Below are 25575 nucleotides of genomic sequence, written 5' to 3'. Positions count from 1 at the left end.
CACACCATATTTTAGGATATTTATTGCCTGCTTACTTCTCAAATCTATTCTTTCCCCTGGTGCAGACAAAACTGTGCATCATTGAGTATTATTTTTATGAGGGCCTGGTCAAAAGGACCTGATCAATCCTCTGGCCTCTTTCTTCATGTATTTATCTGAGATGAGGACTAACTTATGACTTCTTCCCATCAGGCTTTATTTAGGATCGGGTCTGTAGGATGGAGTGGAAATGGCGGGGGCGGGAGCGGAAGGGACAGCACAAACATATACATACAGTGTGTAAAAATAAAGAAAGGCATCTTTTGTTACAGCTGGTTGCAAAAGAAGTTTCTGCTTGCATGGCTGAAGATGGTATGAGATTAGTGGAGTTGTAGCATTGTCAGGACAAAGACAGGCTGTGTGAGAGGGATCAGTGTGTTTGTTCAGCAGAGCCTTCTCTCCAGTTGTTGACAGATTTAACTGGTGTAATGTCAGGCCTGGCTAACTCCTCCCCACGATTGTCAAGAGGCAGTCTTTGCAGTAGTAAATGGCCATGTGGAGTATACCATGAATTCCCTATTTGTGTAGTAGCTGTAGCTTAGGGTGGAGATTTAATATTGAATGGACTCCAGATTGTCTAAATTGCAATCACAGTGTTTATTTAAATAGCCTATGGGGACCATTAAAGCATTTTAACTTTTGCTCCTATGTTTCTCATGTTATGAAATCTTGAAGCACATGGGGGAGAAAAGGAAAATCCAGCCTTGTAAAAGCATTAGGATGCTAGAAGTTCTCCCTGCTGCCAAAAATGCTTCAAGAGGTTCAGTTCTCTGAGCTCCCATGTAATGTGATGGATGGGATCCTGCTGTGGTCCCTAACTAGGGGATTTTCCTTATGCAGATATACTCATCTGTCACAGTGTAACCACTGCTGTCTCAGCTCGAGATCTTTCCCCATATCTGATCTCCACTTGTAAAGCTAAGGTCTGTCCTGATTACAGTTAGTTGTTACAATGCTGCAGCTCTAAAACTGTGCAAAACTCTCTTTTAATCACATGAAAACTGAAAGTCACTCAGTCATGTCTGACTCTTCTCAACACTATGAGCTATAGCCGGCAAGGCTCCTCTGTCCATGGAATTCTCCAGGCAAGAATGCTGGAGTGGGTAGCAATTCCCTGCTCCAGGGGATCTTCCCAACCCAGGGATCGAACTCCGGTCTCCTGCATTGCAGGCAGATTCTTTACCATCTGAACCATCAGGAGCCCCTCATGTAAAATTAAAAGCTTAATAATTTCATGGCAACTATGTGATTAAAAAATTATAATAGCCAGGACATGGAAGCAACCTAGATGTCCATCAGCAGATGAATGGATAAGAAAGCTGTGGTACATATACACAATGGAGTATTACTCAGCCATTAAAAAGAATACATTTGAATCAGTTCTAATGAGGTGGATGAAACTGGAGCCTATTATACAGAGTGAAGTAAGCCAGAAGGAAAAACATCAATACAGTATACTAACGCATATATATGGAATTTAGAAAGATGGTAACAATAACCCGGTGTACGAGACAGCAAAAGAGACACTGATGTATAGAACAGTCTTATGGACTCTGCGGGAGAGGGAGAGGGTGGGAAGATTTGGGAGAATGACATTGAAACATGTAAAATATCATGTAAGAAACGAGTTGCCAGTCCAGGTTCAATGCACGATACTGGATGCTTGGGGCTAGTGCACTGGGATGACCCAGAGGGATGGTATGGGGAGGGAGGAGGGAGGAGGGTTCAGGATGGGGAGCACATGTATACCTGTGGCAGATTCATTTCGATATTTGGCAAAACTAATACAATTATGTAAAGTTTAAAAATAAAATTAAAAAAAAATTATTAAGCTTTTAACTAACCCAAGTTCGGTCCCTGGCTCTGGAAGATCCCCTGGAGCGGGGAATTAGAACCCACTCCAGTATTCTTGCCCACAGAATTCCATGGACAGAGGAGCTTTGCGGCCTATGGTCTTGGGGTTGCAGAGTCAGACATGATGGAGCGACTAGCACTTTCACTTTTTCACTCTTACATAGAGAAGAGCTATGTCTTTTACTCCTCTGGGAAATCCAGGGTGAAGGTGAAACTCACTTTGGTGTGTGAGGCCGTGGACTTGCCATGCAGAGGAAACATGTCCATCTGTTTCTGAAGCAAGACTTTGGAACAGAGAGCATGCCTTTAGTTTCCATGCTGTGATTTAAGCACAGCACAATTAAAAACACTTCACGATCATTGTCAAAGGGCTCACAGAAAGGTCTACAGTCAGTTCCCTTCTTTAGGAAGATTTTTCTATTCCTTTGAAGATCCAAAAGCTGGGGTGCATTTGAAGATACTAAGTATTATTTTCTGATTATGGCAGCAGTCTGATGCAAGAGATCTTTCTGAATCACTGAGCTCAATTTTCAACTTAAGAAAAATCCTTACTAAGTTTCTAGGGCTGTGCTAACTGCCTGGGGCTGTGTTGAAATTGGTCTCTATTCTTGAGGCTCCAACTCTAGGTGAGAGGAAAAGGTACGCCTCACTAGACTAGTTCAGGACACTCTCAGGGCTCACTAGACCAGCCCCTCTGCATCTGTTTGCCTTATGTTTATAGTGTAATAATAATACCTATCTATCTCAGAAATAAACTGGTGGTTAAGGTGCTAATGTATATGAAAGGCTTTGGCCCTTCTTGAAATAAAAATACTATAGCAGCAGTTTTGCCGAGGGCATGAGAAAATCTGTAGTAGCATTTTGCAGCTAGGCAGTAGCCATTTAACTTGACTCAGATCATGTGCAATTGAAAGTTCTTTTTCATCACAAGTTTTCTGAAATATCTTTTTATGTATCATCTTGATGTATAACTACAGGGTTAATTACTTCCAAATACATCATAATGTAGGAGTACAAATTTTCCTAATATTCTTTACCTTGTTCTTTATTCCACATTAGAATAAAAAGTCCCAGATTTCTTTTGATTCAATGTTCCAAATATTTGGAACAATGTTATCAGTATTTCCCACTGACCTGTTGTATACTTGCCTCTCATCTCTGATTCATTTTTTGGAAACATTGTTGACAAAATCCATAAACTTTATAGAAGCCCCGTTTTACCTACTATTTTCCCTTTCTTGTCACAATAAACTTTTTTTTTTAAAGAATTGATCCATCGCTTATTTATTCTCAGTTTTAGTTTCCTCTTGCTTTTAACTACCTCTTCTTCACCCTATCCCCTCTCTCTGTATTTCCTAATTGTGTAGATATTGTGAACTATCCAAAGAAAATAAAAGCTGTATAGAGGGGAGTGAAGAGAATGCTTAATCCATAAAACTGATGATCAGTCTCAGAAGAACAAGAAGCTGACCATATGTCTCCTACTAGAGAGTGATATGAGCTTCCCGGGTGGTACTAGTGGTAAAGAACTCACCTGCCAAAGCAGGAGACTTAAGAAACTGGAGTTCAGTCCCTGGGTTGGGAAGATTCCCTAGAGAAGGGCATGGTAACCCACTCTAGTATTCTTGCCTGGAGATTCCCATGGACGGAGGAGCCTGGCAGGCTGCACGTCCATAGGGTTGTGAAGAGTTGAACATGACTTAGCACATAGAGAGCGATACAGTATATATGACTAATTAGAAGAATCTGTTTGTTTTGAGTTATACTAGATAAGAGTACATATCTTTCTTTTATCTGATATTCTTCTAATTTCCAAGGATATTTTTTCTAGGACTATCATCCTCCAAAAAGGATATTTTAACTTAATATATTGTTGAAAAGCACTAGAGTTTGGGACTAGAGGGGACTCAGAATTACTTTATTTTTCTGGAGCAAACTCTTGGTACTAATACTGTTGATGGTTGTTTTTACTATATTACATTTTGCTGAGCCTGGGGACTGCTTTTGGAAGGTTTAGAAGTATCCAGGGAGGCGCCTGCCACTTTGATTATTCATACCCAGCTCTTTATTTTTATTTGAGACATAAAATAAAAACACACCCTGGCTTCTGCTCAACCTCAACTGGCGTTCTTTTTAAAAACAAACCCCAAACTGACCAAATGGCAGCAATACAAGTTTTTCTGAGAGTGACTCATCGTTCATGTCAATCAGAGTTCATTTATGGAAGCATTAAATTCTAGTGCCGGCCAGGCCACCTTTAGCCAAGTTAAAATGGGATGGGATTTGGTAGGCTTGGAACAGAGGACCGAAAGGAAAACCAGGGTGATGCTGTGACTCAGAAAGTGACTCTCTTCCTTCTGAATCAGAACCGAGCCACTGGTAGAATCAGTTCTCTCGGGAAGATGGCAACCTTTAGGTGAAAGGTTAAATGGAATCTCTGACCACCTATGTTCATCTTGTTGTTGGTTTTAACTCTGTGCCATTTTGGATAATTGCTTACTCTTCACCTTTTCCCCCATTGCTTAGTTGCAAATAAGAGTAATTTTTTCCTTTCTGTGTGCCTTAAGACATTTTTAAGGGTGACTGTGAACTTTTAACCACTGGTACGTTTTATACCAGAGGTGGTTTTGTTTCTGTGATGTGTTAACTGATTTCTGCAAAAATGTACCACAGTTCTGCTCTTCTGATAAACACTGAAAAATGTTTCTGCAGATACTTACCCTCTGGAATTTGCTGCTTATTCTATTTATGTGCAAACAACATCAATTCTAGTTTCCACACTTTTTTGTTCATTCTTTTTCTTAGTATTTCTCAGTTCAGTTCAGTCGCTCAGTCATGCCCCACTCTTTGTGACCTCATGGACTGCAGCATGCCAGGCTTCCCTGTCCGTCACCAACTCCTGGAGCCTGCTCAAACTCATGTCCATCAAGTTGGTGATACCATCCAACCAACTCATCCTCTGTCGTCCCTTTCTCCTCCTGCCTTCAATTTTTCCCAGCATCAGGGTCTTTTCCAATGAGTCAGTTCTTCATATCAGGTGGCCAAAGTATTGGAGCTTCAGCTTCAGCATCAGTCCTTCCAATGAATATTCAGGACTGATCTCCTTTAGGATGGATTGGTTTGATCTCCTTGCAGTGTAAGAGACTGTCAAGAGTCTTCTCTGATACCACAGTTCAAAAGCATCAATTCTTTGGCTCTCAGCTTTCTTTGTGGTTCAACTCTCACATCCATACATGACTACTGGAAAAACCATAGCTTTGACTAGATGGACCTCTCGCTCTATTTTACTTCCAAAATGATTTTACAGGGATTAATTGTGTTAGAAAGCACTTATTGATCACCTATTATGTGTGTCTACTTCATCTTTTTTTTCACTATGTCTTTATCAGAAGCTCTTTGGTTGACCAAAAATTTGTTTGGGTTTTTCCATAATATGTTAAAGGAAAACTGGAATGAACTTTTTGGCCAACCCAAAATTTAGACTGTTTTTACAGTTTTTAATATTTGATTGATTTCTTTGTTGTTGTGTTCAGTTGTTAAGTCATGTCTGACTCTGTGACCTCATGGACTGTAGCCTGCCAGTCTACTCTGTCTTCCACTGTGTCCCAGGGTTTGCTCAAATTTATGTCCATTGACTTGGTGATGCTACCTAACCATTTCATCCTCTGCCACTTCCTCCTTTATTAAATTAATTTAGTAGATTGATTTCTACTTTATGCCATCTTAAAGTTCAGGATTTTATTAAATCTTCCAAATACGTACATTTATCAAATTGTGTGTGTGTGTTTTTTTTCTGTATTGACTCTTTTTAGTAAATAAGATCAAATTTTAAGAACACTCTACATTTCTCAGCCCTCCATATCAACTGATAATCAGGAGAGGGTTTATATCTTTTTGGCAAATTCATATGGTTGGTTCATTACAGAATTACGACCATTTTAATCCCCAGCACATTTGTTCATTCTGTATTTATTCTTTTAATGCACAATTCTTGAAATCCTGTTATGTATATTTAGGTTATAAGTTCCTTGAGGTATTATCATACTTTTGGAAGGAAAAAATAAAGGGATGCATGGATTGATAAGCATAGCCCCTTCTTAGGAGCACAGCTCCTTTATAGTGAAGTTGACTATGTCCTCATCCTACTCCAAATTAATTCAGGATTCATGTGGTTTTGTAATTATAGGTACTGAGCCTTTGTGTTGTTGGCAAAGGAGAGACAGAAAAGGTAAGGATTGATGCTCCGTGGAAATCAAGGGCCTGGGACTGAGGTGAGGAGATGGGAACGTTGACGGTGGTCATTGCGGGCAACTGACAATTTAAAGTCATGGACTTTGGCATGGAACCTATTTAGTGATTAATCATTTTGGAGGTATCTGTCCCCAGTCTTTATCTTATTAGCTTGAATATTCTCAAATCTATCATCATGTGTACCAAGAGTTGATTAGAAGCAAGTGGCTTGCCTGTGGAAACTGGACTTCTGATCTTTGATTAGCAAGAACGTCACTACTACACAACATCCATATGGTTCTTGCCTTTTTCATGTCATTGTATTTGATACCTGCAACTGGTTAGTTCCTCTTCCTTCATCTTCAAGGGGTTGGAAGACACTGAGTAATCAGACCTGGAGTCCAGAACAAGCAGCTAGTCGAGATCAGGTTCTTGAATTTAATCTCTCCGCCAATCCATTGTCGTTATTACGGTAACTGCACACAAATCTGACCATTGCATACCCTCTAATCCCCAAACTATTATACCCTTTTGTTCCTCATTGCAAAGCAAATTGCCATTCTTCATCAGGGAGGCTTTTCTATGCAACTGGGTTTAATTTTAAAATTAAAGCATTTGGAAATTAAGGATAATTACCTTCCAGTTTTCATTTTCAACCTCAGCTTAAAAATTAGTATCTCAGAGGAATGTGTATGAAATCTCTTTAGCTAATAGCCTATATTTGTGCCCTGTGTCCCTACACTCTTCTGATAAAGAGAACTTAGGCTATAAACTCTGTCATGTGAACACATCCTTATGTATTAACAGGCATATTTTAAGAGTGCAACCCTTCTGAGATGTGAGTTCTTGAGTCATGAGTAAGTCATGAGCCCTGAGCAAGTTCATATATATATATATATATATATATACACACACACACACACACACACATATTCATTGTTCTATATAACAAATATTTATTGAGCATACCCTTTTTGAGTCCAAGGTATAGTAGAGCACAAAGTGAAGTCCAAAACCATAGGAAGACAAAGACAATAGCCTTGTAATGTTTTAAGGAAAAATAAAGCACATTTAATTTTATTATGGATGCAACTTTATTTATAATTATGTTATCTTACACTTCTTGTTACTATAAATTTTTTTAGGATTTCTCATTGTTTTAATGTTATATTTTTATGTATTTAAAAGCAGTTTGTAAACTATAAAAAGCTGGATATATAAAACATATGAGTTAAGAGCACACAACTTTCATTGGAACTGATCTTGTGCCATAGCTACTGGATTTTCAAAAGTGAATTTAAAATATACTATCCCAGTGTATACAAGAGTTATCTCAAGTGCTTGAAATATTGCATTACAATCTCTTTGGATGAGGTTTGGGAGCCTGTAATTTTAACAAACAAACTAGCCAACTCTAGTGCTGGCTGTGGGAGGACCACACTTTGAAAAATGCCATATTAGAGTTTATCAGAGGGGGGCTTGGAAGGGCCCCTCTGAGAATTGAATGCGTCTCTCTTGTTGGTGCCTCCAACTCAGCAGCTGACATTGGTGATGCATTCAGTTTTTTTAGGCCATCCATTTGCTAGGTACAAGCACTGTGGAGATAAGTAAGTCGTGGACCCTGAGCTCAATGATCTCACAGTTTATATACACCATCCTAGACTTCTCTGCCATTTTATAACTAGTTGTCATGCTATCCTGTGGCATTTTCCATTTATCTACTATTTATATACTTATATATTACTACATTGCCACATTGATCCTGGATGCGTGAGTTTTTCAAAATTACACATAGTTGTCATTACAGATGAAAACAGAGGCTCAGGGAAAACTAGTTATGTTGGCCAACTTCTGGTTATGTAGAGCAAGGATGTGGCAGAGCTCGATCCTCTGATTCTAAGTACAGAGTTTTTTTTTTTTTTTTTTCCACTTCATTGCATGGGTGTGCCTTGTGAATATGAGTTTAGAATTCAGGGTATTTCTTTACCTCTCACAGGTATATCGTAATATTCAGAAATTCTTCAATCTGTGTGCAGGTTGTTAGTGCCATGTTCCCAGCCACTGAAAAATGAACTCATTCAGTATCCTTAAGTAAAGCCAGATGGCTCCATTGAGAATGGCAAGGATCTCTTGTAAATAGGATTACTTGTACATTCCAGAAACTCATGACAACTGACACATGAACTAATACTAGGAAATAACGTATAGACTTTCTGGGAGGGAGCCAAACTTTGACCACCTCCACTTGAAATGTTCCTCACATTAGAGACTCTGCTTAGTCTTAAGTAGTGCCATTGCTAAAGTTTATTTTTTGATTTACTACGTCTAACTGTTATTTGTCTGTTCATTCACTCATTCAATAAACATTTACTGAGCACTAATTGTATACCAGAACAGGCCAAGTCACTAGTTATAAAATCATGAATGAGACATGTTCCCTACCCAAATATGAAGCAAACTATATGTAATGACTGCAGAGGCGTGAATAAGGGTCTTTTCTATGATTTCTCAATTCTGACAGTTACCAGTGGAAATACTGGTTGGAGAAGTGAGTGTGTGGGTGAATTCTTCAGGAGGGGTTGAAATTTGTTATAGCTACGCATCTGGCAGTACTTAAGAATTATGCATGATTTCATGTTTCCATGGGCACACGGTACATTATAACACATTATGTAATAGGCTGGTTGATAAAGCACTTTAAAATAGTATAACATTGTGCCTCTCTTCCCTCATCCTTAAATCACTGTACACACATCAGTTCTCACAATATTATTCCTAGGAGTTGTTGTGAGGATGTTTTTATTATCAGTCATCGCTGTGGTAACATCAGTCCAGAGCTGAAGAAAGTGAAATGCAAAATAACTTGCCCAGGGCCACTCTATGAAAGATTGGCAGCATTGCATCCCATAATTCTCTTTCATTTTCTGAGTCTCAGAATTTCTTTGAAAGACTTCCTAGCCTGGATATTTTGTTTGTTTATTTTCCTATAACTTAGCATGGTGCTTCATATAAGGAGTAGAATTTTCTGTGGGTGGCCCACTGGCAAGCTCTTAACTCTTCAGGGCCTTGTCTTGAGGAAGGTATGGTTCCCACTCTTCTACTTTTTCCTACAGAGAAACCATAGTTGAAGAGCTCTGGTCTGTATACTAAGGAGATAGGTCTTTGTGGACTTGAGTTTCAAACTTTGTAGAATACTCATCAGTTTCTGTCACTCAGCAACATTTAAAGCCATTGATATTTAATCAGTCGTCCAGTTAGTTTCTTTTCTGTAAATATCTGCCTTATTCTGACAGCATCTAGCATTCTTTAGCACAGACCACAAGCTAACAATGTTGAAGATCAACTGTGCTAAAACCAGAAGGAGAAATCAGAACTAAAGGTGAAGATCTTTTCAGACTTGATTCCACTCAATGCTTCTTAGCTATGCAGTAGAGAAGCCTGAAAGAAAAAAAAAAAGCATTTCAGAGTCAGAGAAAAATTTCTTTGCTCAGGCAGGTCAAGTCAGTTACTTTTCCCTTTCCTGTTGCTGTTTCACATCAGTTTACCAACTGCACAGTCAGGAAGTGAGTCTATCTTTTAGACTAGACTTTTAGACTATAGTTGAGAAGCCTGTGATGTATGACTTGGTGCGCATATGAGGATGTCATTTGATGAAAATTAGTTGATTCAACTCTTATAATATTGGTTTGCTTCTTGAATATATCTTTAAGTTTTTTTCTCTCTCAAATTGCTATATTAAAAAAGAACAAAACTCCCGTTCGAACACAACAATTATTTGAAACCATTTTCCACAGAGCAAGAGAATACTTTATATAGTAATGAGTAGCAAGCCGTGTTTTAATGTTCGCATGATTGACGCAGTGGTTCACAACAGTTCCTCTGGAACCATTCTTGCTTCTTACATTATAAGTAAAGTCTGTTCAAAGAAGGGAGCAGAAGAAAGAAAGTTTCTTTTCTGGCAGGTTGATGCAATGGGTATATGGCAACCATATAAACCTCAAGTGACTCAGTTATTACAAGGGACCTAATTACTGACCTTAGACTTTTGGGTGACACTGAATACCTTTCTTAGGACCAGATTGTTTAGCTTTTTGCAAAAAAGTTCCTGTTTAGAGTTTTGCACAAAAGTTGTTGTTGAGAGTGCAGTAGTAGCGAGATGAAGTGGGGTCTTGGTTTTTATATAATGTTATTTCTATCTGGATAATCATTTGGATGTGAGACTGAGTGTTACGACTACGGCATGGGCACAGTGATAACTGGTTCTGGCTCCTCTGCAGGCACAGTGAGGCCAGTTGGAAATACTAACACAGATTAGAAAGCAAGACAAGCTGACTTTTGGTGTTAACCTTAATACTTGAGATGTTGTTCAGTCACTAAGTCATGTCTGATTCTTTGTGACTCCATGGACTGCAGCATGCCAGGCTTACCTTTCCTCACTATCTCCTGGAGTTCGCTCAAACTCATGTCCTTTGAATTGGTGATGCCTTCCAACCATCCCATCCTCTGCTGCCCCCTTCTCCTCCTGTCCTCAATCTTTTCCAGCATCAGGGTCTTTTCAGTGAGTCTGCTCTTTGCATCAGGTGGCCAAAGTATTGGAGCTTCAGCTTCAGTAGCAGTCCTTCCAATGAATATTCAGGGTTGATTTCCCTTAGGATTAACTGGTTTGATCTCCTTGCTGTACAAGGGACTCTCAAGAGTCTTCTCCAGCACCACAATTAGAAAGCATCAATTCTTTGGCACTCAGCCTTCTTTTATGGTCCAACTCTCACATCCATACATGACTGCTGAAAAAACCATCACTTTGACTATGTGGACTTTTGTCAGCAAAGTGATGTCTCTGCTTTTTAATACGCTATCTAGGTTTGTCATACATGTATACACATGTTCATGCTCAGTCATGTCCAGCTCTTTGCAACCTTATGGACTGTAGCCCATCAGGCTCCTCTGTCCATGGAATTTTCCAGGCAAGAATACTGGAGTGGGTTGCCATTTGCTCCTCTAGAGGATCTTACTGACCCAGGAATCGAACATAAGTCTCTTGCACCTCCTCACTGGCAAGCAGATTCTTTAACACTGCACCGCATGGCTTGTCATAGCTTTTCCTAAATGCTTAGTACTACTTAAAAGTTATCCCTCTATTACTTGCTTATACCTGATAAACTGAACCAAGGTGATTTTTTTTTTTTTTTTACTCCAATCGTGGTTTTCATCCAAGATACTCAGTTTTGGTAAGGAAACCTAACAACAGTAATAACTAAAATGACAAAGAAAACATCCAACCTTCACCGTGCATGTGTGCTTGGTCATATCCGACTCTTTGCGACCCTATGGAATGTAGCCTGCCAGGCTCCTCTGTCCATGGGATTCTCCAGGCAAGAATACTGGAGTGGGTTGCCATGCAACCCAGTGATCAAACCTGCATCTCCTGCATTGGTGGATATGTTCTTTACCACTAGCACCACCCAGAAAGCCCAGCCTTCACTGAGTACTTGCTAATTACAAGTATCTTAAGTTCTTCACATACATTGTCTCTGTGAGGTGATTTATTACCCTGAGCTGGTTGTAGGTGACAGAAACCTAATTCAAATATGCTTGAAGGAAAGGGAGTGTTGTTAGTTCACATAAGTGTGTGTTTCACAAACTGCCTAGCTTTAGGCATGGTCATTTCAAGGTTTATGTGCTCTTCTTATCTCTCATCTTTCTTTGCTTTTCTCTGTGATGGCTTCAGTTTTAGACAGGCTTTTGTGCATATGACCTAAAAAGTTAAAGCTTCTTTCCTCATAATTCTATCAGCATTCCCACATAGGTCATCTGTTGGTTCTGCCCGTATTCTGAGTCCGCACCTGAGCCCATTTTTGTGGGTGAAAAGATAAAATGCATTTTTTTTTTTTTGGCCAAGGCATAGTTTGAGAATGAGGGACCGGTTATTTCCCACAGGGAAAAAGAAAAAAAAATTAATGTGAAGTTGCCAGACAGGTCAAAATAATTAATCTCCATGACATCATAGCAGTATCATTTTTTCTTATTCACAAATATAAGAACATTGCCCAAGGTCACAGAGCAAATATATGGGAGGGTATGGACTATAACCCCATCTGTGTGATGCCAATGCCCATGTACCCACAAGACACATAACAAGGTTGAGAGTATAAGACTAGAGGGAGACGGTCTAGGTGTGATTCTGACTCCACCTACCACTTACTAGAACTGTGCCTTGGGGAACAAGGTAGTCTTATCAAGTCTTTGTTTCATTACCTATAAAATGAGGATAATTGTATCTACTTCATAGGGCAAGACTGTGAAGATTAAGCGGCATCAGTGAATGTAGAGTGTTCTGCGGAGTTCCTAACACATTCTAAGTGCTCAGTACATGGTGGCTAGTATGACAGTGTTTTGTTTTCTTGTTTTATTTACCACAAAACTGTAATTTAAATTATCAGCTGTTTTGACTTCACGTTTAGTTGCTCATTTACTCTAGGTAAAAAAAATGGATTAATAAACCCAAGCCATCACCTGATTAAAACTCCACATTTCTTCCATTACTTAACATCGCCAATTCCATACACTTAATTTATTTTTGAAATATTTTTGATATTACTTTAGTAGTCTGATACGATGAACTCTTTTACTATTGCTTGATGAAGCAGTAAGTTTGTACAGAAAGGGAACCACATTTGTTATGCACCTGAAACTAACACAGTGTTGTAGATTAACTCTGAGTAGTGAAAATGTTAGTCGCTCAGTCATGTCCAACTCTTTGCGACCCCATGGACTAGCCCACCAATATCCTCTGTCCGTGGAATTCTGCAGGCAAGAAACTGGAGTGGTTGCCATTTCCTTCTCCCGGGCACCTTCCCGACCCAGGGATCGAACCTGGGTCTCCTGCATTGCACGCACATTCGTTACTGTCTGAGCTACCAGGGAAGCCCCCAAGTTAATTCTACCCTATTATAAAATGAAAATTTAAAACAAAGGGAGGACCACATTTTTTTCCTCTACTGTATGTTTCACTGTACTTAGAACTTTGTGTATACAATGTAGATATTTGTTGATTTCATTTATTATTTTTCTGTACTTTTGATTATGGCTGTATCTTGAAAGAGCCCTCATAGGAAATTAGTAGGCAAGATGTGGTTCCTTTTCCTTGAAATTTATAGGTGAATCCAGATTTGAGGGTGAGGCTGGGAATCAGATACCAGAAATCTGTGGGAAGAGAGGGCATGCCCCTTCCCCAGGTGCAGAGGCCAGCAGAGAAGACTCCTTGGGCTTCTAAGGAGTCCATCCAGCTTTCCTTGCATGTCTACCTCATTTTCAAATAAAATTAAGGCAGCATGGTGAGAATAGAATCTTCTTTAGCAAATCCATTGAAAATCAAACTTTGAACTAGGTAAGTCGAGTTTTCTAAATTGTTTCAACGATTTGCAATGCCTCAGTGCCAAATGTGGGCTTTTTTATCTGAGAGGAAGAAAATAAGCTACTTAGCAAGATCACTCTTCTAACCACCAATCTAGCCTGTTTCCTTTTAAGATAATTAAAGATTTCGGTAATATGGGAGTGTTTTGAATATGGATTTACTATCAATATCACACAGGAGAGTTGATTTCAGAATAAGGTGCAATTTAATGCCAGCATTTCAATATTTAAATGTCTTAGAGATTAGACTATAATGATAAATATGATATGCATATAGTATTTGTATATATATGTATAAAACATTGTATATAATTACAGAGAGACTACTTCTGTAGCAAGTGATAATTTTAAACTCCTTAAATGTTATAATAAAGTGAAACAGCATAGTTAGATTAATGAAGTGTTTCTTGAGTCTTGGTTATAGACTATTCAAAAAGGAAGCACATATTTGACATATATTCTCACAAGAATCATGAAAGGCTGTTTGACATTTGTCTTCACATTATTGGATCCTCCCACCGGAAGAAGTGACTTGAACAGAGCCTTAGACAAAGCTATTTAAACCACCTTTATTTATTTATTTTTTAAGGAGTTTATAATAGCAACCTGGTCAAGGTTCAAGGTCATGTGCTCTTTTCATGTGGTAAAATACTTTGGCTACTTTCTAAAGTGTAGCATTTGGACTGGCAGCCTAAAGGCTAAAAAGCCTATATCTTTTAACCAGCATAAGACAATAACTATTCCCTCTATATTTACAGAATTTTTTTTTTCTTTACAAAAGTAATAACACTAGGTAAACAACAAAGTGCTGCTGGCATTTTGGAGTTTTCAACTAATTTCTCAGCAAAGGAAATATACTGTGCCCCGGTTGTATTTAGTGTAAAAGTAAGAGGAACATCCTTGAGACAGAAGCGATTTTTCTAGTAGGTTACCTACAAGGATATATATTGATTTCTATTGGTAGTACTGGCTTCTGCCTACAGATGTACATTGTGTCCAGGGGTTTAGAAAACAGAGCTTTTAATTCTTTGTAAATAGTAGCATTGTATGAGAGGGGACTTTTTTTTTTTTTTCACTGCAACTACAAAAAATATTGTGCACATTGGTTTAAAATGAATTGACCTTTTGTTTCAATGAGGGCGGTGTGTTACTTGTTATGGAGTGACTCCATTTGCCCATGCAAATAAGCACAAAGCCAGGATATTATCAGGCAATGGCAAAATTAAGAGGTAGGTCAGATTTAATGGAAACATCTGTCATTAACCCTTTTACAGAAACTGCCTCGGGGAATCCTTGCAGATAAAAGCTATGCTAAGCTATCTTACCTTGCTTTGCAGAGCTGCAAAGGCATGGCAATCACAACACAGAAATTCTGCTCAGAGAATGTACTTGAAAGACAGGCACATTTTAGAATATGGAAGAAAACAACAAGGTTTATTTCGTGTGGCATTCTCTTTATAAAAAATTTAAAGTCAGTAGAACAATTAAGGCTGCTATTAATTTTTAGATTTTACACCAGCATAATGTTCCCCACTGTTGGCTACATTATGTCATTCCAGTGTCATCATATTGATACCTCAAATCACACATGAAATATTTACAAGCTATTTTCTGAAATTATGTAAAATACGAAGTTAGAAAAAAAAGTGTACCCATATCTTCATATGGTACTCCACGTTTGCCTATGTTGTGCAGCAGTGATAAGAGAAAGTTAATTTTGCTAACCGAGCATTTATTGAAGATAATTTATGAAAGTTGCAGTCACTTGGATGCCATTTATTTTTGTTCGTTTAAATTATCTGTTACCAATAAAAGTATATATGAGTTGATATGCATTTGCAATGAAATTTAAAACACAACTTTAAAAGATCATAATCATGCAGTAAACTGCATTTGAAAAACATTTTTAAGTTTATGTAAGTGAACACTTAAGTCTTAATGTTAATTTGTTTAAAGAGGGCTGTGGGAAATCCCTGATTATCTCCATAGGGGGAAACATTGCAAAATGATATTTCAGGTATTTTAGTTATGTTTATTCACAATATAACTGCCTTTACAATTATCTTGCCTCTCATTTCTCTCAATATTTTTATTTTCACATTTGCCTTCATTGTGGTTTTTTATTATTTCTTCTTTATAGGATTGTTTTTGTCTCCTCTTTTAACCTTGTCTTCTTACTGTTCTGATGAGTATACCCTGGCTATTTCTTTCTTTGACGGCATGCACGGATGAAAATGCACCTCTCTTTTCACTGCTTCTTCTGTTAAATAAGACTTTGCTATTGTTGTTCAGTCACTTAGTTGACTCTTTGTGACCCCGTGGACTGCAGCACACTGGGCTTCCATGCTCTTCACTATCTCCCAGAGTTTGTTCAAACTCATATCCATTGAGTCAATGATGCCATCCAACCTTCTCTTTAAACTTATCTAAAAAAGCATTGTAAAATGAATAGAAGGATCATTTGCTTTCTCTATTGGGGCACTTCTTATACAGTGTCTGATCCCTTCCTTTAAGTGGGAGGCGCCCACACAAGTTTGTGTCAACTGCAGAATGATAAACCATTTTAACACATAACCAACCTCCTCAAAGCCATGAGCTTGAATTAGGTATAATTATTCCAAATATTATTTTAGACAGACTGAGAGCGTATGGCATGAAAGAGAATTAGTTTTAACCATGGATATTTATCTGCTCTAAAAAATACTAATATTCAGTTTGTAAATTTAAGCATTAAAGATGTTTGAAAACTATTATTGGACTTTAAAAAAGTCAAGTAACCTCAAGCTCCAAACATAGATTTAAATGAGCTTACATTATTTTATGTTCTTTCAGAATTCCCCTATTAATTTTGCACTGATCAGAAATTAGCATTTGTTTTCAAAATATTAGTCATCTTAGTTGCTTTCTGTGGACATGTGAGCATGGATTCCTATTACTGGGTCTGTTCCTCTAGGACCATGAGCTGCTCAAAGGTGGGGATACATCTGTCTGCCCTGACCATTGGACATCACTTATTTCAACAATGTACACAATCAGGCACCCAATTAGTGTGGTTCTTTATTGACAGATGCTTTCATACTCTAATACTTGATTTCAGTGTGTCACTTGGCCATGTGTAGAAAGGCATGACATAAGAACCATCAAAAATTTGTATCACACATGATCCTCCACTTGGTTAAATATCATGTTCAGTGCTACCCCCTTCTCCCAATTATAGTGGTTCGGAAGGCCATTGGTCCCAAAGACCAGGCAGACCTGCTTAGTTATTTGCTAATGATTCCAGCTACCTCCCAACAGCTCACAAAGGCACCGTCTTTCCCTGAATATTTTTCTTTCATACTCGGCTTAATAAACCATGGTATCTCTTAGGTGTCACTGTACTTTGTTCTCATTTCCTCATTCATACTATTCTTTGCATCCAATGACTGGACAAGATGTTTTGGAGATATTGACATTTGACTGAAATGTCTATTTTGAAAGAATTCTTAATTTTTTTTCATGTTTATCAGGCTTTAATGATTCTTATCTAAGAACCCTTTTGATGATTTGTCTTTTCTATACAGTTTTTTTTGTTACAAAGAGACAGCTGTGAAATTCCTTCTCTGAATTTTTATTTGAGGCAAGACATCAACTTTTTTTCCCTATGTCCCATGGACGGTTGACCTGTATGTAGCTAGAAGACCCCTATCAGTTCACCAGGCTGTTTGGTATCTTCTCATTAAATCTCTCTTTGATAATCAGGGCATAATTCCTTGGTTTCAGTCAATAGAGACCTCTTTCTTGAAGGAATTATCTCAAGTAGAAGAAGCAGTATATCTGACTGATAGGCCTGCTTGACTTAAATCTAGATTCTTAACATGAAACATTCCCTTGCTGCTGATTTTTTCTCCAAACCAAGAAAGTGTATTGTTATACTAACAAGATATTCAGAACAGTCTGTTGGAGTTATCTTTTAATACTCATTTGGGGAAAATTTCAGTTTACTTGATTGCATTTATTGGATAGTCACGCAATTCAGAATTCAAAAAGTATAGAAGTGTGTACCAGGAAACCCAATAAAATGCACCGAAGTCATCAAAAAAAAAAAAAGAGTTTGTATCATAAAGAATATTTCCCCATTCCCATTGTTCATTTGCCCAATTTCTACTCTCTTCACTCCCTGAAAGGAACAGTTGTTACCTGGTTAACTTGTATGTTCTTCTAGACTTTCTTTACTTGCTGATTCTTTGTGATAGTTCAGACATCCCCAGGCTCCCTATTTAATGCATGTCCATGTTCACTTGATGTTCATAAAGTGTCTTACTATGAAGTGACATTTAACAATGTGCGTGTTGAATCTGGGTACTTTTTGCTTGGCTTTGCATTCATCTTTCCACTTATGTTTTGAAGAGAAATTTCATATTTTCTTTGCTCTAATTCTGGTTGCCAGGATGGCTGAATGCCATTCCTGGAAGGGGTGTGTGTTAGCGCTGGCACAGACGGAACCACTGGCACAGGAAAAGGAAACCATTCCTGTGTCAGGGAGATTTATCTATTCATTATTTTAAAAATTGTTATTGTTGCCATCATTGACCATTTATTGTGTGTGACCCATGTTCTGGGTACCATTTTAAACAAAGAACAAGGCATGTTCCTGGGTGGTGCCCAAGGAACTCCCAACTGGGCACGTTGGGACTCTGTGTATGGTAAGATTACAATTTTGGTAGCCAGATCTTTAGCAGTAAGGAGAAAATAGTCTAGTACAATTGTTTCATCTGAGGAAAGCTGTAAGCTTTTTGTATGTGACCCTGGGGCCAATTAGTATAGGGAAGGGGAAAGGACATAGCCTACAGCTTTTATCTCTTTTATAAATTGTGCCCTTATAAGATTTCTCTTGGGCTTCCCTACTGGCTCAGCTGTAAAGAATCTGCATGCTAATGCAGGAGACACAGGTTCAGTCCCTGCGTTGGGAAGATGCCTCGAGAATGAAATGGCAAACCACTCTAGTATTCTTGCCTGGGAAATCCTATGGACAAAAGAGCCTGGTGGGCTACAGTCCATGGGGTATCAATGAGTCAGAGTGAGTGAGCATGCACACAAGATTTCTATTGGAGAAATATTTCCACATCTTTTAGAATGTTTGAAATCCCAGGCTCTAGAAAACTAAATGTTATGTACTAAGTAGCTTCAGTCATGTCTGACTCTTTGTGACCTTATGGGCTGTAGACTGCCAGGCTCCTCTGTCCATGGGATTCTCCATGGGTTGTCATACCTTCCTCCAGGGGATCTTCCCAACCCAGGGGTCAAACCCAGGTCTCCCGCCTTACAAGTGGATTCTTTACTGCCTAAGCCACCAGTGAAGCATACTGGAGTGAATTCCGGTGCCCTCCTGCAGGGTAATCTCCCTGACCCAGGGATCTAACATGGGTCTGTTACGTCTCCTGCATGGGCAGGTGAGTTCTTCACCACTAGCACCATCTGGGAAGCCCAGATGCCATAGCTAGAGTCAAGAAATCTTTCTTTAAGCCTTGCTGTGCCTCATTTTCAATTCCGTGTTGCATGGGGTGCCACAGTCTGATGAGAACAAGTAGCAGCCCACTTTGCAAAAGAGATCCCATTTTGGAAGAAAGAAAGTGAAGTCGCTCAGTCGTGTCCGGCTCTTTGTGACCCCAATGACTGTAGCCTGCCAGGGTCCTCTGTCCATGGGATTTTCCAGGCAAGAATATTGGAGTGGATTGCCATACCTTCCTCCAGGGGATCTTCCCAACCCTGGGATCGAACCTGGGTCTCCTGCATTGCGGGCAGATGCAATTTTGGAAGAGTTGAGTGTAAATATAATGTGATTTAATTGATTTATGCTTTTCATGCATTAGAGAAAATCACTATTTTCTAGGATTCTGTAGGCAGGTTTTTTTTGTTTTGTTTTGTTTTTTTTTGTAAAGTTAAGGATCTCTTTATAAAGTGAATAATACCCCGTTTATTCTTTAGGTTTGCATTTTTGATTTATATTTTCTTTAAGGGAGAAACATGTATCAAATAAGAGAGTGCACAGTAGCACTGACTTCCTAAATTATCCAAAAGGTATAACATTCAAGGATGCACATATCAGAGGAAAGAAAAGAAGAAGCGAAGGGGACTCCCGTTTCCCTGGTGGGCCAGTGGTTAAGACTCTGCACAGAACATACACACATACACACACACACAAGAGGAACAGGTAGAGGATGGAGAGGGGTCTTATTTACAAATAAGGTATAAAGGGATTTCCAGGTTTTACAGTGTTAGTGGAGGAAACATGGCAGCAGAAAATGATCTTGCAATACTGAGATGTTGATGGCTGTATAATGAGGAATATAAAGACACCTATGTAATTCTCTTTCCAATGTTTTTGTTTAATTCTACTCTTGGTTACAAATTATGGAAAGGAAATTATTTCAGAGTTAAACTTCAGCACTTTGTTAAAGTTGTTACTTTATATTGTGAAGTCAGTCAGTTTCATTTATCTGGTTGAAGTTTACATGTTAAGGCTGACTATAAAAACAGTGTTTCACATGACAGTAGCAATACATAGACGGTGACCGAATTCTATTAAATACAGTCAGATACATCCTAATCGTAAAAGCACTAGCTGTCTTTAAATAGGTTGTGAAAGCTTTAAAAAAATCAAGACAATGTGAAATTAGAAAACATTTTTTACTTTAAATTGGTTAATTTCATTATAGATGTCAGCATATGTAAGGCAACTGAGTAGTAGCAGAAGAGACATTCATTAAGTTAAATATTAAAAACCTTTTAAAATTAGCAAGTTAATATTAAACGTATTGTAAGTAATATAAGTAGAGATTATCCATGTAAAGAAGTCCATCCCACTGGAACCTGGAATGTTGAAAGCCGTGTTTTTTTGTTGTTGTTGTTGTTTTGTTTTGTTTTTTTGCTGTTGTTAAGTGCAGTCTTCTATTTACTTAGTTATCAATAGTTTTCTGGTTTTGTCATTCCTTTCTAACTTTGATCTATATGCCTTGGGTGGGGCAGGAATTGGGGTTTCCCAGGCGGTGTTAGTGTTAAAGAACCTGCCTGCAATGCAGGAGACATAAGAGACATGGGTTCAATTCCTGGGTTGCGAAGATCCCCTGGAGGAGGGCATGGCAGCCCACTCCAGTATTCTTGCCTGGAGAATCCCACGGGCAGAGGAGCCTGGCGGGCTACAGTGCATGGGGTCACCAAACATTGGACATGACTGAAGCAACTTAGCACACACACACAGGGCAGGAATTAATGGGGAAGCATAGACTTCGGGGATTCCCCACGTGAAGAAGCAGTGGAGGAGGATGAGGCAGAGAGACTGAGAAAGGCCAAGCAGAAAGGAACAGAGTTGCCCAAGATGCCTTCCCAACTCTTCCAGGGAGGCCAAGAGCTGATGAATCGATTTGTGTGTGATGGTCTTAAATGCTAAACAGAGGTTAAAGAGGATGAGGCCAGAGAAGCGGCAGCTGGACTTGGAAATTAGGTATCAGTCACCTTTAGGAAAAGAGCTTCCGTGAGAAGGTAGGAGCAGAAAACTGCAGTGGATTGAACACTGTACAGGAGATGAGTGGGGAGAGAAAGTCGACGGGGCCAAGCTTTCAGGCAATGTGGTTGTTAGTGAAAAGGAAAAGGAAGCAAGAAATAAGGGAAGCTGGATCAACAAAAATAATACAACAATTTTACTACGAACTACGTGTTTGAGTTCTATTTGTTACAAGTAAACTTCCTTAAAAGGCAGTTTTCTTCTTTCCCTAACTTACCCCAAATAAATCTTGAATGGTTAGCACTTTTTTCAAAGACTTTATAGCAATTTGCTTGTGGGTTTTCACTTTTTTGTCTATTTTTTAAAAGTAAAAAATTACTGGAGTAGATGTTCTTGTATTGAATCAGCTTTCCACCCTTGCATTGAACACTATTTGATTATTCCTTAATTCACACTTGTGGTCTACTTGGTAGAATTAGCTTTTTTTTTAAGAGATTTTGGTCTATAACACTGTGTGTGTGTATACACATGATACTGTCATGGTCTGACTTGGTATCAGGATTGTGCTAATGCTATAAAAGAATCGTGAGTCTTTTAATCATTTTATTGTTTTGGGAAATGTTAAAACCAGAAAAATAATTCTCTTCAACTTAGTTTTATTAGAATGAATATAAAACTACCTGAGTCAGGGAGAAAAAGAAATCTATCTGTCTGGCATTTTTTTAGAGATGGATCTTTAACAATCATCTCAGTTTCTTTTATGGTCATTGTCCCATATAGGCTTTCTGTCTCTTCTGCCACTTGGTAATTTCTCTTTAAGAAAATCATTTTTAGGGTGGGGAAAAGAGTATATTTTAGGCCACGGAGAAGGAACTAATAGATGAGAAGGAATTTATGATAGAAACAGGAATAATGCAATTAAGAAGAAAATTTTTTTCTGGATGAAGGGGTGATGGAGTATAGAATATATTTAGAAGGGTCAGAAAGAAGCAGAAGCATTTATCCTTCAACTTGAGAGAGGCAGGTAAGGATTGGCCAAAATAGGCTAAATTTAGAGGTGGAGGAAACTGTAATTAAAGGCGAAGGAAGCTAACATTTGTTTGTTTATTCTCTGTCAGGCATTTTGCAATGTGTTATGTGGAAATACTCGCACTTAATCTTCATACAACTCTATGAGGCAGGTTTTATTCTCTCTATTCTGTAGCTAGGGACACCGACAGGTTCAGTAACTTGCTCAAAGTATCACTTCTGGAAACCGTGAACCTTTTATTAGTATTTATGCAATATGATTACAGAGCTTTAAGTGAAAACAGTTATTTTTGTTTCCTATGACTGGAATAAAAGACAAAAATGGTATAGACCTAATAGAAACAGATGATATTAAAAAGAGATGGCAAGAAAGCACAGAAGAACTATACAGAAAAGATCTTTATGACCCAGATAATCACAATGGTATGGTCACCAACCTAGAGCCAAGGTCTTAGGAAGCATCACTAAGAACAAAGCTAGTGGAGGTGATGGAATTCCAGTTGAGCTATTTCAACTCCTAAAAGATGATGCTGTGAAAGTGCTGCACTCAATATGCCAGGAAATTTGAAAAATTCACCAGAGGCCACAGGCCTGGAAAAGGTCAGTTTTCATTTCAATCCCAAAGAAAGGCAATGCCAAAGAATGCTCAGACTGCCACACAATTGCACTCATCTCACACGCTAGCAAAATAATGCTCAAAATTCTCCAAGCCAGGCTTCAACAATACACGAACTGTGAACTTCCAGATGTTCAAACTGGATTTAGAAAAGGCAGAGGAACCAGAGATCTAATTGCCAACATCCGCTGGATCATCAAAAAAGCAAAAGAGTTCCAGAAAAACATCTACTGCTTTATTGACTATGCCAAAGCCTTTGACTGTGTGGATCACAGCAAACTGTGGAAAATTCTGAAAGAGATGGGAATACCAGACTACCTGACCTGCCTCTTGAGAAATCTGGATACAGGTCAGGAAGCAACAGTTAGAACTGGACATGGAATAACAGACTATTTCCAAATAGGGTAAGGAGTACGTCAAGGCTGTATATTGTCACCCTGCTTATTTAAGTTATATGCAGAGTACATCATGAGAAATGCTGGGCTGGATGAAGAACAAACTGGAATCAAGATTTCCAGAGAAATATCAATAACCTCTGATATGCAGATGACACCACCCTTATGGCAGAAAGTGAAGAAGAACTAAAGAGGCTCTTGATGAAAGTGAAAGAGGAGAATGAAAAAGTTGGCTTAATACTCAGCATTCAGAAAATGAAGATCATGGCATCTGGTCCCATTACTTCATGACAAATATATGGGGAAACAGCGGAAACAGTGACAGACTTTATTTTGGGGGGCTCCAAAATCACTGTAGATGGTGACTGTAGCCATGAAATTAAAATATGCTTGCTCTTTGGAAGGAAAGTTATGACCCACCTAGACAGCATATTAAAAAGCAGAGACATTACTTTGCCAGCAAAGGTCTGTCTAGTCAAAGCTATGGTTTTTCCAGTGGTCATGCATGGATGTGAGAGATGGACTATAAAGAAAGCTGAGCCCCGAAGAATTGATGCTTTTGAATTGTGGTGTTGGAGAAAACTCTTGAGAGTCCCTTGGACTGCAAAGAGATCCAACCAGTCCATCCTAAAGGAAATCAGTCCTGAATATTCATTGGAAGGACTGATGCTGAAGCTGAAACTCCAATACTTTGGCCACCTGATGAGACGAACTGACTCATTGGAAAAGACCCTGATGCTGGGAAGGATTGAAGGCAGGAGGAGAAGGGGATAACAGAGGATGAGGTGGCTGGATGGCATCACCAACTCAATGGATGTGAGTTTGAGTAAACTCTGGGAGTTAGTGATGGACAGGGAGGCCTGGTGTGCTGCAGTCCATAGGGTCCCAAAGAGTTGGACATGACTGAGTGACTGAATTGATGACTGGATAGAACACATCTACTGCTAGGCATATATGCTTGTATTTGTGTATATTTGTATATATGGTCACAACTGCCGATAGATTTTCTGTGTATCTTAGTATAGAAATATATAAGATTAGGTATGTGTTTATATGATTCATGTGAACAAATTCTACAGCTAGAGATTTACCTACAAGGAGCCCTCTCCAGGATAATAATAGCAATGATTATAATAGCTTCATTTATTGAGGAATTATGTATTGTCTAATTGCTGACAATTTATATTTTTTATATTTTGACTCTCACCACAATCATAAAAGTAAGAGCAGTGATCACTAGTTTTATAGATGAGCTTATTGAAGCCTCAAGAATTTCAGAAACTTGCCTGGTATCACAATGGTAGTCCTTACTAAGCAGGCAATCAAACCTAACATTAAAGAACTCCATTTCTCTATCTACCAGACACGTCCTCATTTTGGATTTTCATTTATTATCTGTCAGAATTATTTAAGTTGCCCTTTTCTGTTCATGGAAGCCACTCCAATGATACTACTGACTTTCCGGATTCAGTTTTGTGAATCTTTGATGGTTGGAGGACTTTTTTTTATGACTCTGCTAGATAGTTTTTCTTGGCCTAAGGTAGTCTATTTGAAAAATCAAAATAAAATTAAACAGACCCTCATTCTTACTCCACTGAAATGGCACGCACAGGGAGTACATTAACAAAATGTTTGTTGATGATGTTTGTGACCCTCCAAATAAGGCATGCCTTACTCAACAGGACTCAAGAAATGATACACCTGTTTATTTGTACAAAAATGAAAAACGACGCACTTTTTAAAAATCCTGTGGCCATCTGACTGGTGATTTTTCTACTTGGTAAAATTCATCAATGTCAACTTTGGAAAATTCACATTTCAAGGAACTTCAGAGATATTTGTCATGATCATACACAGTCACTTACTCCCTTTTTCTTTTTCACTTTTACTTTTATGCCTCTGTGCCCACAGCATGTGAAAGCATTGAAAGAAAATAAGAATCTTAGACTCATAAACATACCTGCTTACCATCTGGCAGGCATCCCAGCAGTCTGGTGATCTCCTTAGTTATCCAGCAGATAGTAGAAAAACAAGAGCCCTGTGAAGATTTCACATGTTGCCATATCCCTGCCAGATGGTGATTTGTAAAACATGGACAAATTGCACTGGCTCCACTTTCTCTCCGACAATCACAACAGAAACACTGTAGCAATTGTGTTTCATTTGAAAGCAACTTCTATTAAATAACTTTTAAGGTATAAACATCTAAAGATGATTGGGCTAAAATGTAGTATCATCTCCAAAGAGCTAGTCCTTTACAAACTTGTTGTTCTGTGCCCTGCCCCTTCCAGCGTGCATGCTCAGTCATGTCCTACTCTTTGCGACCCCATGGGCTGTAGCCTGCCAGGCTCCTCTGGTATTTTTCCATGCAAGAATACTGGAGTGGGTTGCCATTTCCTTCTCAAGCTACTTCTAGGATTCTTCCTAAAAAAAAAAAAAAAAAAAAATCTATATAGGGTTGGGAAATGTCAACATCATGGGACATTTGATTACTACCTACTGATTCTTTGCCGCAA

The 25575-nt window shown here is 38.6% G+C and overlaps 1 protein-coding gene across 6 annotated transcripts in view; it reads left to right on the top strand.

Moving 5' to 3' along the window:
* The window catches only part of SOX5 (SRY-box 5), a 1171960-nt gene that overhangs the window by 564394 nt on the left and 581991 nt on the right, over positions 1-25575 (top strand). For 5 of the 6 annotated variants that reach the window (XM_027541542.1, XM_027541545.1, XM_027541539.1 and 2 more), the window contains exon 6: positions 6080-6121. The exons of the other annotated variant lie outside the window; for it this stretch is intronic. The gene's annotated coding sequence lies outside the window, so the exon portion shown is untranslated. The remainder of the gene's footprint in view (positions 1-6079; positions 6122-25575) is intronic. 6 annotated transcript variants of the gene reach the window in all.

The sequence above is a fragment of the Bos indicus x Bos taurus genome, chromosome 5, assembly GCF_003369695.1.
Source record: "Bos indicus x Bos taurus breed Angus x Brahman F1 hybrid chromosome 5, Bos_hybrid_MaternalHap_v2.0, whole genome shotgun sequence".
In the NCBI taxonomy this organism is placed as follows: domain Eukaryota; kingdom Metazoa; phylum Chordata; class Mammalia; order Artiodactyla; family Bovidae; genus Bos; species Bos indicus x Bos taurus.
This window is presented reverse-complemented; position numbering and strand designations above follow the sequence as displayed.